Here is a 13,749-nt window from a genome sequence, read left to right as displayed (position 1 = left end):
ATTTTCCAAACACCTGCCGAGGGAGTACAGTTTGGACACAGGCATTTCTGGGTGGAAGGAGCCCAGTAAGGGAAGGCTCAGCAGCATTTGATGTGTATGAGGCTGCTGATCGACCTGTAAACTGTCTGGTGCCCATGTCCTCCAAGGTGCTTTTGGCTGGCTTGGTGTCCCCCAGTCCAGAGGAAGAGGGGCAGTCATTCAGAGGCATCGAGTAAGGGAAGGTATCTGGGAATCTTAACTTCTCAAAAATACTTTTACCCTGTTCTTCCTTGCTTTGGCCACCCCACTTCACCTTAACATCTGAGCATGGAGTGTAAATCAGATTGGCTTTCAGGTTTTCTTCACCACTGGCAAGATATTTGGCTTTCTTGAGTCGGTTAAGTCAGTTAATTTTGATGCTGTCGGTTAAGTCAGTTAATAATGCTGATTTTTCTATATTCCACAATTTTGCAGCTGTTGTCCTGTCTCCTGTCATAATCCTTGTGGGATTATGATTTTTTTTAATCCCTTTAATGTTGTTTTAGTTGGGTTTGGGAAAGGAACAAGATTAGATATGTTGCCATATGTCTGCCATATGTCTGCCATTTTAATCCAGACCCCTTTAGAAGCTTTTTAAGAGTTTATGCAAGGCGTTTTTATGAAACTTCTACTGTGTGCCAAACACTGAGGCATGCTCTTGTCCTTTCCATGCAGTGTGTGCGTTAGTGCTCATTTACTAAAATCACAGTACGTAAATAGTATAAATGGCCATTTAAACAAACATTTGAGTCATCTGCAAGAGTTTGAGGGTTACGTAGTTACGTAAGTTAATAAATACCTCTCTTTGAACAAATGCCTATAACAATGGTAATATAGTTCTGTTTCTATGGGGAAATATGTACTGAATACCACCCAGTACTGGAAATGTGTGGAAATACAACTGATCCTCATTATTTATGGTAGTTTGTTCTATAAAGTCGCTGAGAACACTGAATTAGCAAATACTGAACCCTTTCTCCTATAGGATATATAGGGTTAAGTTCCTGCCAACCTCTGGTCACATTTTCATCAGACAACCTATAACCTTGTTTTATTTGTATTTCTATTTACAGACACCTTTTTAACACACCTGAATGAAGCTTATCGAACACGTTTTTTCACACAGCCTTCTTGAGCTTAGGGACACCAGACAGCACTGCAGCACTGTGCTTGGGACCATTTTAAATGGCAAAATCGGCAACAAAAAGCACAAAACCGCAAAAAAACGTGGCATTAAGTAAACTACAAAAAGGACACTTATACTTTCATTGTTTACAGTATGAGAGCTGAAGCAAGAACACAAAGCATTGCCTTGTTCCACCTCAGCTGGGAACATGTGTGTCTGGCCACTCAAAATTTTCACCATTCTGTGCGTGTCTACAAATGACTGCACAATTGCTGAGAGTTTTGATTTGGGGATTACAAATAAATTTTAGCAGGTAGGTAAATTTGCAAATAGGGGACCCATAAACAATAAGGGTCAATTGTATATCCTGTCCCCTAGCCCTGCATGGAAAGGCATTTATAACCCCTCTAGAAGAAACTGCAGATTTTATATGCATTTATGCATGTGCTTAAAAAGCTGTTCTCCAGTTGTTAGTAACCAGTGTATGCCATATGAGCAAGTAATAAACGCAGTAATCAAGTTTACATAACTTACCTCATTGACTTTTACACTGATTTGTGAAATAGATATTATTTCTACTTAAAAGAAATCAAAACTAGTTTGAAAGATTTGAGGGGAGTGGGGATTTGCCTGACATCTGAGGTCTTAACTCAGATTGTACTGAACCTCCACTCCAAAAGGATCCTTGTTCCTGCTGCTAGGTCACGGGATGTGTGGGAGTGTTCACCTGGTTTATTTTTTGTTGAATTCTCTCTTTTAAAAATATTTGCCTGATTGTTTTCATGATCTTTTTAATTTTAGTATTTGCTTACTTTTAAATCTGATTTACTTGTATAATTAAAAAGTATAGAATTTAGGGGCTTCCCTGATGTCCCAGTGATTGAGAGTCCGCCTGCCGATGCAGGGGGCACGGGTTCGTGCCCCGGTCCGGGAAGATCCCACATGCTGCGGAGCAGCTGGGCCCATGAGCCATGGCCGCTGAGCCTGCGCGTCCAGAGCCTGTGCTCCGCAACGGGAGAGGCCACAGCTGTGAGAGGCCCGTGTACCGCAAAAAAAAAAAAAAAAAAAAAAAAAAGTATAGAATTTAGAACCGGGAGTATCTTTGTTCAATAACATAATAAAATCCACTTACTTTACCCATGAGAAAACTGAAGCTCCAGGAAATAAACTTGCCCGGAGTCACACCGTTAGTTACTAAGACCAGTATCCACATTGCTTAACTCTCAATCTAATTCTTTTCTCTGCCTAAGCTTTATGTAGCCCCGTGTACTCAAAAGATTGTTTTAACCAAGTTTGACAAAGAGTTAGTACCCAGAGTTAAGTCAAAATCTATTGTAATACGATATGCTCACTACTTTTTAACCTTGACATCTGGGAGTGAACCACTGATATGAGACAAAATTGCATTACAGCAGGTGGAGAAAACTCCGCTGTCTACAGGGGCCAGACGCTTAGGAACTGAGTCAACTAGAGAGCGCCTGCCCCCTGGGAAGCGCTGTGCCGTTACTGTCATTTGATTAGTGACACTTGAAAATGCAGGTGCAGTGTAATCAGATCTTCTAATTTTTCATGGGAAGGTAGAAAACCAGATATCACTATGAAATATTGGCAACTATGTCCGACTTTAAAACGACACTGTAAGACGAAAAACAAAAATGTCTGTGGGCCACTTTGAGGCTACCAGTTTGAAACCTGTACTTTAGAGGATTCAGCTCATACTGCAGCTTTCATTTCTCTGCACCATTAGTGACTCTGAGAAGGAACCAAAACTGGGTTCTAGTGACATGTTAAATGGAAACTCTTGAGTTAAATTTATAAGCCAGGCACAGTTAGTCTGGCTGTTTACCTCATGAAATAATTTTTTTACATGTGTTTTGGCTATGTGTTACCCACAATGCAAACATCATATGTGTTTATTACAAGTTAGGATTGATACATATTTTGAAGTTAAGTGTAGAATTTTGCAGTCTCATATGTTAGCAGACTTGCTGTCCTTATCTAACGCACGCAAGGCTCTGGCACTGCATTATCACCTACTGAAAATACGTATTTTATCTAGTTTTACGACAGTAGACATTACATAGCATCTACAGCCAAAAAGCTTTACTCACCCTCTTAGTACCCTCAGAAATAGAATGTCCCCACATACATCCAAAAGTCTTACCTTATTTATTTCCTGAGCAAATAATGGGAGTTACAGTTTTAAAAGCAGGAATTGGTGTAAAACTACAGCATTCTAAACCTAATGTGCAATTGTCAGTTATTGATGAACTTCTTTTCCATTAGTATCAGAAAGAAATAGTTGAGAGTAAATACCTGAAGAATTTGGGGAGAAGTGTGTCATTCTTCCATCTTTTTAAAAAACGTATTGAAGTATAACATACTTATAGAAAAATACACAAATTATAAATGTACACCTCAATGAATTTTCTCAAAATGGACGTGCCTCTGTAATCACCCAAATTAAGGAATGACACATTTATCCATATTACTATTGATGGACATTTGGCTTTCACATTTGGGAAGTATTACATTTAGTGCTGCCATGAACATTCCTATACAAGTGTTTTGGTAAACTTAGCATGTATCTCTGTTGGGTATATACATAGGAGTGGAATAGCTGGGTCATAGGGTATTTATATGTTTAGCTTTAATAGATCCTGCCAGTTTTCCAATGTGTTTGAACCAATTCCGACTCCACTGGCACTGTGTGACAGTTCCAGCATCCTAACCAGTGCTTGATGTTGGCCTTTTCATTTTAGTCATTCTAATGGATATCTCCTTGTGGTTTGGATTTACATTTCCTGATGATTATCGAGTTGAGCACCTTTCACTTATTGGCCCTTTGGATATTTTCTCGTAAAGTACAGATTCAGGTCTCCTGCACTGGCTTTGTAAACTTTTTTTTTTAACTCTTTAAAAATAAATAGTCTGCCTATATAAATATTCTCATTCAAAAAATGAGAATATCCCCCCCCCGGCATTGACTCCACTGCAGTTGTTAACATCTTAGAGATCTGCTGATATATGTATAAAACTAAAATGGATTTGGCCCACAAGATTGCCTTCTAGGTAACTTTATAAACAAGAAGAAACCTTGCATGGAATGTTCTTTTCAGGCCATTTAAACTATCAGCATTTACTGTTAGTAAGGAAGAACAAAATAAAAGTAGTAATAAATACAGACATAACTTTTTAAAACTTCAGCCATTAGAATATATTGCCTTTTTTGTTTCATGGATTTGTTTTATGAATTCTGATTGGAAACAATCAGCTGGTAATATTACTAATTAGAGGAGTTAATTTAGAAAAAGAAGGTAGCTTAAATTTTTCCTTTTAAAAAATATTTATCTGTATAATTGTTGGGGTTTTTTTCTGCTTACAAGTAATATCTGGTTGTGGTCAAAATTTTTAAAGTTATGGAAATACATGACAGAAATTAAAAGTCTCCCATAACCTCAGTTCCCAGAGATAATTGTTGCTGTGTTTTCATCCAGATTTTCCTTTATGAATTTGCTAACATATATCACAAATAATATACTCTACATACTGTTTTCCCACTTGCGCTTTTTTTAATTAGAGTATAGTTGATTTACACTGTTGTGTTAGTTTCTGCTATACAGCAAAGTGAATCAGTTATACATATACATATATCCACTCTTTTTTAGATTATTTTCCCATATCGGTCATTACAGAGTACTGAGTAGAGTTCCCTGTGCTATACAGTAGGTCCTTATTAGTTACCTATTTTATATATAATAGTGTGTATATGTCGATCCCAATCACTCACTTTTATCCCCTCTGCTTTCCCCCCTGGTAACCATAAGTTTGTTTTTTACATTTGTGACTGTATTTCTGTTTTGTAAATAAGTTCATTTGTACCATTTTTTTAGATTCCACATGTAAGCGATATCATATGATATTTGTCTTTCTCTGCTACTTGCTTTTTTATACATATAAATTTTTTTTTAATTTATTTTTGTCTGTGTTGGGTCTTCGTTGCTGCACGCTGGCTTTCTCTAGTTGCGGCAAGAGGGGGCTACTCTTCATTGCAGTGCGCGGGCTTCTCATCGCTGTGGCTTCTCTTGTTGCGGAGCATGAGTTCTAGGCGTGCAGGCTTCAGGAGTTGTGGCACGTGGGCTCAATAGTTGTGGCTCGCGGGCTCTCGAGTGCAGGCTCGGTAGTTGTGGCGCATGGGCTTTGTTGCTCTGCGGCATGTGGGATCTTCTGGGCCCAGGGCTTGAACCCGTGTCCCCTGCATTGACAGGCGGATGCTTAACCACTACACCCGCCACTTGCTTTTTTAACCTAACAGTAGTTGTTGTTACTGGATTTTTAGGAGTTTTGAAAAACATTATCTATGATAATTGGATATTCATTATTGACAATAGGAACGCCTTATTGAATAGATAAAAAATAAAATTTAATTAATATATCAATTTTTTTAGCCTTATACACCTCTTAAATCATTCATTTTCTGGCAGGTTCAGTATGCATCTTTTAATTTACCCAACACAGTTTTTTTCCGAATACACAGAAAAATTCCAACTAAAGAAGATCTAAATTAATAGAGTTTATGAACAGGTTGGAAGTGGCTTGATTTTTCAGCAATTCTTTTTATATTTCAGGCATCCTAATCATGAAAATTCAGCTACCAAATTGATAATTCTGACTACATATTCTTCGTGAGAACTTCTCTGGATTGAACCTGTACTTTTCACTTTGTAATAGGGTGGTGCTTCTGATCATTTCAGGTGGTTTGGGTGGCTGTCAGATCAAGGATATACTTTGTAGAGAACCTAGTCATCCAAGGGTTATGCTTGTTTTCTAGTTCATTACTCAGCATTATTGGGAATGTCATCAAATCCTTCCTAAAAGCGAGTATCCTGGTGTCTGATTGGAAATCTCCAAGTGGATTTTTTTTTTCCAAGCAGTGAGGCTAAAAGTGTATACTGTCGGGCTTTTTAAAGCAATATGTGACAAATTAAAATAAATTCCAAGGTATTCTGCTTTCTGGTGTAGTATAACATCTAATGCAGAAACAAAGTCTTCATTTTCCTGTAACGTACAGGTAACTCTCCAGATAAATCATTAAATTCTGAGGTCTGTAGTCTCAACTGGTTGCACCTTATATTGAAATGAGAGTAATTGAGCTGCATTTTCTCTATCCAGGCTTAAAAAGCTCTATAAAATAACGTTGTTGCTAAATATTAAGGAAGATATATTCATTTAATACCTTCATGGTAACTATTGTTGGTGAAATCCAGGTGGTTTAGGTTTGGAGGTTTGACTGTCTTGAGTTTCTTATACTAAAGTAGTGCTTTGCTAGTTGAAGATCACTTTCCAGTTCTGTTAAGTATTTCACCCAGACATGCTTTTATGTTCCAGTGGGACCAGATGGACGTTTCTCTGTGGATTATCAATTTGGCAGCCTCAGGAATAGAAAATAGACATTCTTCTCTGGAGGCTCTTCTGTGACTGAACCGGCATCATGTAATAGATTTCCTTATTAAGAACTGGTTGAAGGGAAGAAGGGACTGCGTCAAAGGGGAAACACGGTGGTGTGTTGGCTGCTAAATGTGAAATAACTAGTTTCAATGGCTAATCAAACATTGTAGCATAAATTGTTTTATTCTGGGTCCCCAAGAAAGGTGATTCAAAGTAATCTATTAGATTTGCTTTCGAAACATTAGGATCCAAGAGAACAGAAATGTAAATGTCTCATTCCCCTCTCCTTCAATGCGTAATACTGGCAACCCAAATTAAAATGACTTGGTTTTTAGATGTTTTCACTAATTGTTTGGGAAAACAAGATAGTTTCCCATTCGTTCTTCTGGAAACAAAGAAATAGAGCTTCGGTTCTTCAAACTGTTTGTGTAAATGGTCAAATTACTCTTTTGTTTTTTAAACGGTCTTGTTTCCTAAGCTGAGAACTCATTAACAGACTTACCCTGCAGTATGTTTTTGTCTGCTAAATTAAAGCAAATCAAAACAAAGCAACAACCAAAAAGCCCACCGTAACCTGCACGTAGTTTTTTAGCAGTAAGGAACTACCGGTGACAGATGCTTGGCCATCGTCTTGTGAACAACTTTGTTGTAGTAAACGAAAACCAGAGTTGCACTGGGGGAGCTACCGGAACTGATTGATCAGACTTCAAGGAGAGTCTATACCTTAAGCAGTCGGACTGTTTAGGGAGTGTCTGTTGAGGATATTGGGAAGCTCGTAGTGCGTGGTAGCTGTGGAGGTTAGGAGGCTGCTGCTGCTTCCTGACACCTAATACCAGATTGTGTAGCTATCTTTCAGTTTCAGTTAGGGTATCTTTCTATTGAGGTCTTCTGTGTTACCTATTTTGAAAATAATTTGTCCCCTTTTAAGTTAGTCATTTCATGGGGGCGGGGAGGGGGGAACCAGCCTGCTGGGTTGAAACAAAAACGTTGTGAAAGAGATTTAATCCCTTGCTTAGGAATGTGGGGGTTTATAATTAAACTGATTCATTGGATGTTTGGCCAGTACTGGCAGGCGTAACACTGACTTTCACGTGTGTTTTATGGAATAAATGTAGTTTATTAGCCTTATTCTCTATTCCTTGTATTTATATGCTATATGAAAACATCAGCTATTGCTTATAGAACTTTCATTACTTGAGATCTGGCTTTGCAAGTACAGTTTTCTCTGTGCTTTTGAATTGAGGAAGGGTATTAAAGGGGACCTCTGGAAGTCAGAGAGGAACAGATTAAACAGGAGCCTAATCAGAGTCCCAAGATGTTCTGAAGGGTGGTTTGTTTATCTCGTTTTGGAGTGCAGGTGGTTGGTTTTTAGAGGGCTCCCTGAAGTGAGACTGGTGATCTTCGTGGGTCAGTATTTGTCTTTCTTGTTTTCTTTAGGTTAATGTTTGAAATTTATTAATCAGATTGAATAAAATAGGTATCCTGCCCTAAGGGCTTTACTGCTTAGTAGAAAAGCTGTGATTTATAAAGTCACAGCATAATAAAGTGATCATGAAAAGCCTTGGGCAGACTGTGTAATGTATTTTAGGCTATTTACACAGGTTGGTTTGTCTAATTATTCTTTTGTTGTTGTTGTTCTTGTCAGAATTGTCTCTTCTAATAGTAGGATCCATCAAACTATTTAAACCAGATCTTGCTCGCTACTGTAGAAAATAGGCTCAGAATTTCTTCGTAAAGTCCAAACTGGTCCTTTGAAAACGAGCAGATGTTTGCCCTTCTCTCCAGTCAGTGAAAGGCGACAGTTACATGAACGCTTACACGTTCCTTTCCTCTTTGCTCTTGAACACATTAAGTGGAAGTGGATTTGCATCCCTTTGGGGTTTTGACCAAAGCACGTACCCATCTCCTTCCTGCCTCCCTGGAACTGGTTCAAGATTTGGAAAGGAGGGTTTGTTTGAGGGCGTTTCCCATGTCTTATCTCTGAGCACATTCTAGGGTTGAATTTATTTTGACCCTGCGTTTTAAATTTGGATCCAAAGCAAGAGTTTAAAGTGCAACAGAAGAGAGTCCGCTGAACTTTAGACATGAGGGATCCAGGGAGGAAGGTACGTACTTGTATTCGGAAGCTTTCTCATAGAGGTTGGCCATCTTTGTGCATACACATAATTGTGAGCTGATAACTACTAGGCAAAGGGAGAAGGCTTAAACCTGTGTAAAGATCTGTGTGATGCTTACATTGTGTGTTTATGTGCTTAATTGTACAGTGATGACTCTATTCATAATCTTGAAGTTGATGGTGGAGCAAGTAAATTCTGAATTTTTATTTGAAAACCTTTTGGAAAAGCTTAGGATGGGTATTTGCAAGGAAAAAAATATGTCATTTGTGATTGATCTTTAAGGGAATGACTGAAAAAGTATCTAGATATTTTAGGCATTCTATCATTTTGTCTTCTAAAGCATCAAATAAAGAAGGCTATAAATGGTTATTATTAAAGGTCACCCAGATTCTCCTCCATGTTGAGAAGCAAGTCTCTCTTCATTGATTACTATTTATCTTTATCCAGTAATTTCGAGCACAGTACCTTGTATCTATAGTAGGCTCGACTGATTTCTTTTTTGACTGATCTTTTCCAGAGCCTGGCCCAACTAGAGAATCTGTGCAAACAGCTGTATGAAACAACAGATACAACCACTCGACTCCAGGCAGAGAAAGCCTTGGTTGAATTCACCAACAGCCCTGATTGCCTGAGCAAGTGCCAGCTACTCCTCGAAAGAGGAAGTGTACGTAAGATTTGAAAAATCCTAAAGGGTAACAGGTTTAGGAAAATATATTCTGGTTCTGAGTTTAGGGGTGGATTGGGATAACTTCTGTTCCTTGATTTTTCTAAATACCTCTGCCTTCTTAATTTCACTTTTAAAACGCACCACACCTGCCAGGTTGGCAAAAAAGGCCTTACAGACTCATCAGGGAAAATCTCATTGAGGGAAAAAAAAAAAAATGTCATTGAGCGTATATTTTTGTCCTGTAATTTTTCGTCTTGAATCAAATTTCTGGGACTCCTTTTCTGTTTTTTACACTTAAGTACCACTTCGTATCCTTTACAAAGAAGACAGGGCTGTATATAATTGACATTTCTTATCCACAAAGTTCATGTCACCTTGTAAGATCCCTAGTCTTCTCTGTTTTTCCTCCCCTGTACCACAGCTGTTTCTTGTCTTAGAAGTGTAGGGGAAGAAATAACCTCGACAATGAAAATTACAGGAAGTTACAGTTTTTAAAACGGAATTAGAACCTCTTCCAGCTTAAAAATGGCATGCAATGATCAATAATGCTCTTAATGAGACATGATTTGATTAAGTTAATATTCTTGGCAAGATGGAGGTCTTGGGAAGGGTAAGCATCCAACCAGGGTATCATGAAAGGGCATCAAGAGAGTTAGAATCCCAGCTAGACCGGGATCCAGCAGAGTAGACTAGAAGGAAATGTGAAAAGGAGGAAAGCAGTTAATTTGTTAAAAGTATAGAATTCTAGATGACTTCATTTTTGAATTTGGTTAGTAGTCACATGTCAAAGTCACTTTTATAGATTTTTATAGATTTTTTCCATAAACTTAAGTTATTTTTATAACTGATGTGATGATGTAATGTGTATGGATAGCCTACTGTCTTAAGGACTTATAGTTTCATGGGAAATTATGTTTGACCCTTGATTAAATTATTTTGATGATTCTGAGTCTGTCCCTGTTACGTGACATTATATAATATAGCCACATGGGGGTATCTGAATTTGCACACGGCTCCTCCTTATACACTATGATCAGATAGAATACTCTGATTCTCCGTAAGTTTAAAATTCATTAAAATCCACACTTGATGGGCTTCCCTGGTGGCGCAGTGGTTGCGAGTCCGCCTGCCGATGCAGGGGACGCGGGTTCGTGCCCCGGTCAGGGAGGATCCCACATGCCGCGGAGCGGCTGGGCCCGTGAGCCATGGCCGCTGAGCCTGCGCATCCGGAGCCTGTGCTCCGCAACGGGAGAGGCCACAACAGTGAGAGGCCCGCGTACAGCATAAAAAAAAAAAAAAAAAAAAAAAAAAAAATCCACACTTGAGAATGATAATGCTATTCCATTGCTTAGGGCATAATTTTTCTTTCTCATAAATAATTGTTATGAATTTACTACTAAAACCAGCATATACATTCCCCAAAGCTGTAGCTGATTGGCAGTTTTGCTGATGGGAAGATAGAATTGGGGAATTAACTACCCAGCATAATGTGGTGGTTCCTTCTAAAACTACTTCTTCTTGTCTTCTTTTTTTTTCCCCCCTCTTTCTAATGCCATACTATAGGAATATTATGAGGTGAAACTTTTTGAAACATCATTATAACAAGGCTGTTGGAGGGAGAAGATTGCTTGATTTAAATGAAAGAGATTTAGCTTCTTTTCTGAAAAGAGCCCCTCTAACTTCTGCCCCCTCAAAGTGATACAGATACCTGTACTAGATTCAGTTTGATCAGCCATCCACTTTATCCTGCCCTTTGTTCATGATTGAAATCAGCTTAATGAGCACATATGCTTTGTGGGGCTCATTTTTCCTTAGTATGTGACCCTTTAAAATCCTGAGGATTAAGTATAGCAAAACCGATTAATTTTCTTGAATTTGAGAACAGATCTCCAAGTTAAAAACTTTATGACTGACTAACTCAATAAAATTGAATTCTAAGTCCTTTCCCCCCTCTTTTCACAGTCATCTTACTCCCAGTTACTGGCAGCTACATGCCTTACAAAGCTTGTATCGCGCACAAATAACCCTCTACCATTGGAACAACGAATAGATATTCGTAAGTAGAGAGTTGTCTTTTTTCTCGTAAAGAAATTAGTTTAGTGATGTTCTAGTAATAGTTACATTTATGTTGCTTGTCTGATAATGTTCTGAAATTGCTAAGCATACAGAATATCTAGAGTCCAGTTTCTTTCCAGAATTTGGGCTTAAAAGTGAAGAGGACCCAATATAATTCCTTCTAGATAAAGCCTGCATTATCCCTTCGGTTTTCAGAAGGTTTCTTTCATTCAGTCTTTACTGTCGCTAATAACTAAGAAAAACATTGGTAAGGATTTTGAATTCTGTGCAGACCATGCTGTTTAACATCGAGGGATAGATTCAAGGCTGCCTTACCTCAGATTCTTCATTGTGACACGTTGTATATTCTGAGTTGGAAAGCCTATGAATCTTAAATTCCAAGTCCCATTTCTCAGTAGTGTGAATAATTAGGGAAGTTTAGGGTAAATAGTTTAAATTTACCACTTCTTAGACATTTAAAGATGTACACCCTTCCCTGGCAGAGCCTTCTACGACGTAGATTACTTTTGTTTTATAGGGAACTATGTGCTCAACTACCTTGCCACTCGGCCAAAGTTGGCTACTTTCGTGACACAAGCACTTATTCAGTTATATGCCAGAATCACAAAACTGGGGTGGTTTGACTGTCAGAAGGATGACTATGTCTTCAGAAATGCAATCACAGATGTCACAAGGTTTTTACAGGTATGATTTATGTATTTCATGGAATAAAAATGGGTGAAGCAATATATGCTTACTTATATATTGATCTGTAAGTGGAATTACTTGGTATATATTCTTCTGTGTCTTTTTAACTCTTCATGTGTCTCGGCTTTACATGTTTAGATGTCAGCACAAAACCTGCTTCATTCTTTCGAATGTTTACATACCATTCCAGTTTAAAATACCATAATTCATTTAACTCTTATAGGTGGGCATTTAGTTAGTATCTATATCTTGACTTAAACAAATACTTCAGTGAATATCCTAGTGTGCATGTGTGTGTATATATATCTTTTTATACTTTGAGTTGTGTGTTTATAGCGTGAATTCCCAGCCTTTGAATTATTCAATCAGAGGGATGTGTGTATTTTGGGTTTGCAAGGATATTTCCAAATTACCCTCAAAAAAAAAGTTGTTCCCTGCACAATTAAAAGAATGCCTGTTTCCCTGTACCTCCACCCTGTGACCTCAGCTTTTTTATTTTTCCAGTTTGGTAGGTAGAAAGAATTGGTAGCTCAGCATTTGAGTTACAAATGAGACAGAACAAATTTTCAAATGCTGATTTACTACTTATTTTTGTTTTTCTGTGAACTTCCTGTTTATATCTTACATACACTTTTTTATTGGGTTCTTTGCCCTTTTTTGTATACAGTCTCTTTGTAAATTATCTTACACGTTCATCATTTATCTTAAATGCGATTTGCTAGTTTCTCTTCCTGTGATATGTATGGTATGATACTTAAGGGTATTTTTTAAATACATAGGGTTTCAATTTTGATGAAGTCAGATTTAGCAGTCTTCTTTTATGGCAGGTTAGATTTTATGTCCTGCAAAGCAGCAGTTTTAAACTACAGTTTCTTGCTACATTGTCTAGGCAGTTTTAATAGCAGCACAGGACTCTGTTATTTCAAAAGTATGACTGCATTCCAAATGCTGAAATCAAGCTGCACAGGCCAACTCTTTCTGCCTTTTTTTTTTTTTAAACCAGGATAGTGTTGAATACTGCATCATTGGTGTCACAATTTTATCTCAGCTAACCAATGAAATTAATCAAGTAAGTGCTACAGCCTTCCTCATTGAAGTAAGTGCCATATTTTTTCTTAGTATTGGTGTTTTCTGCTGTGTGTGGGATGATCTTTTTTGGCAGTTGTGTGCTTTTGCGGTAAGTGATTAATGCCCTTTTGAAACAAAATAGTTCCATTGGGTTTCCCTCTGTAAGTGCAGTCTACCTCACTCTTAATATCCAGATCCCCTTCTGTCTCCAGAATATTTTTTCCTCTCATCTCAGCTTTCCTCAGTGGTATTAACGTTCATTGTTAGAGATGAGAGCAATGGTCCTAAGTCAGAGCTTAGGAAACCAGCATCATTGGTGTGCCCCTTCTGCTGTATAAATTAATGTGTTTGTAAAGATTCAAAAATCAGTTCTCATGTGCTATTATTAAAGATTTTGCTGATAATCTTTTCAGAATGCACGAAACATTCTGCTAAATACCAGGTAATTGTTTTAAATAGTCATTGACGTCACAGATTACTACAGAGGAAACACCAGTGGCTTTCTTCTGCTCTGGCTATTATTTTTAGTCATTTACTTCTGT

At 37.9% G+C, this 13,749-nt stretch overlaps 1 protein-coding gene across 2 annotated transcripts in view; it reads left to right on the top strand.

Moving 5' to 3' along the window:
- Window positions 1–9,214: 9,214 nt before the first annotated feature.
- XPO7 (exportin 7) overlaps window positions 9,215–13,749 on the top strand; it is a 37,892-nt gene continuing 33,357 nt past the window's right edge. Inside the window, exons 1-4 of one of the 2 annotated variants that reach the window (XM_065879679.1) lie at window positions 9,215–9,373; window positions 11,339–11,432; window positions 11,970–12,136; window positions 13,143–13,208. The gene's annotated coding sequence lies outside the window, so the exon portion shown is untranslated. The remainder of the gene's footprint in view (window positions 9,374–11,338; window positions 11,433–11,969; window positions 12,137–13,142; window positions 13,209–13,749) is intronic. The other variant, XM_065879680.1, reaches the window with a different exon arrangement.

Source organism: Phocoena phocoena, chromosome 6 (assembly GCF_963924675.1).
Source record: "Phocoena phocoena chromosome 6, mPhoPho1.1, whole genome shotgun sequence".
NCBI lineage: Eukaryota > Metazoa > Chordata > Mammalia > Artiodactyla > Phocoenidae > Phocoena > Phocoena phocoena.
The sequence above is the reverse complement of the archived record's forward strand: the minus strand, read 5'-3'. Positions and strand labels throughout refer to the sequence as shown.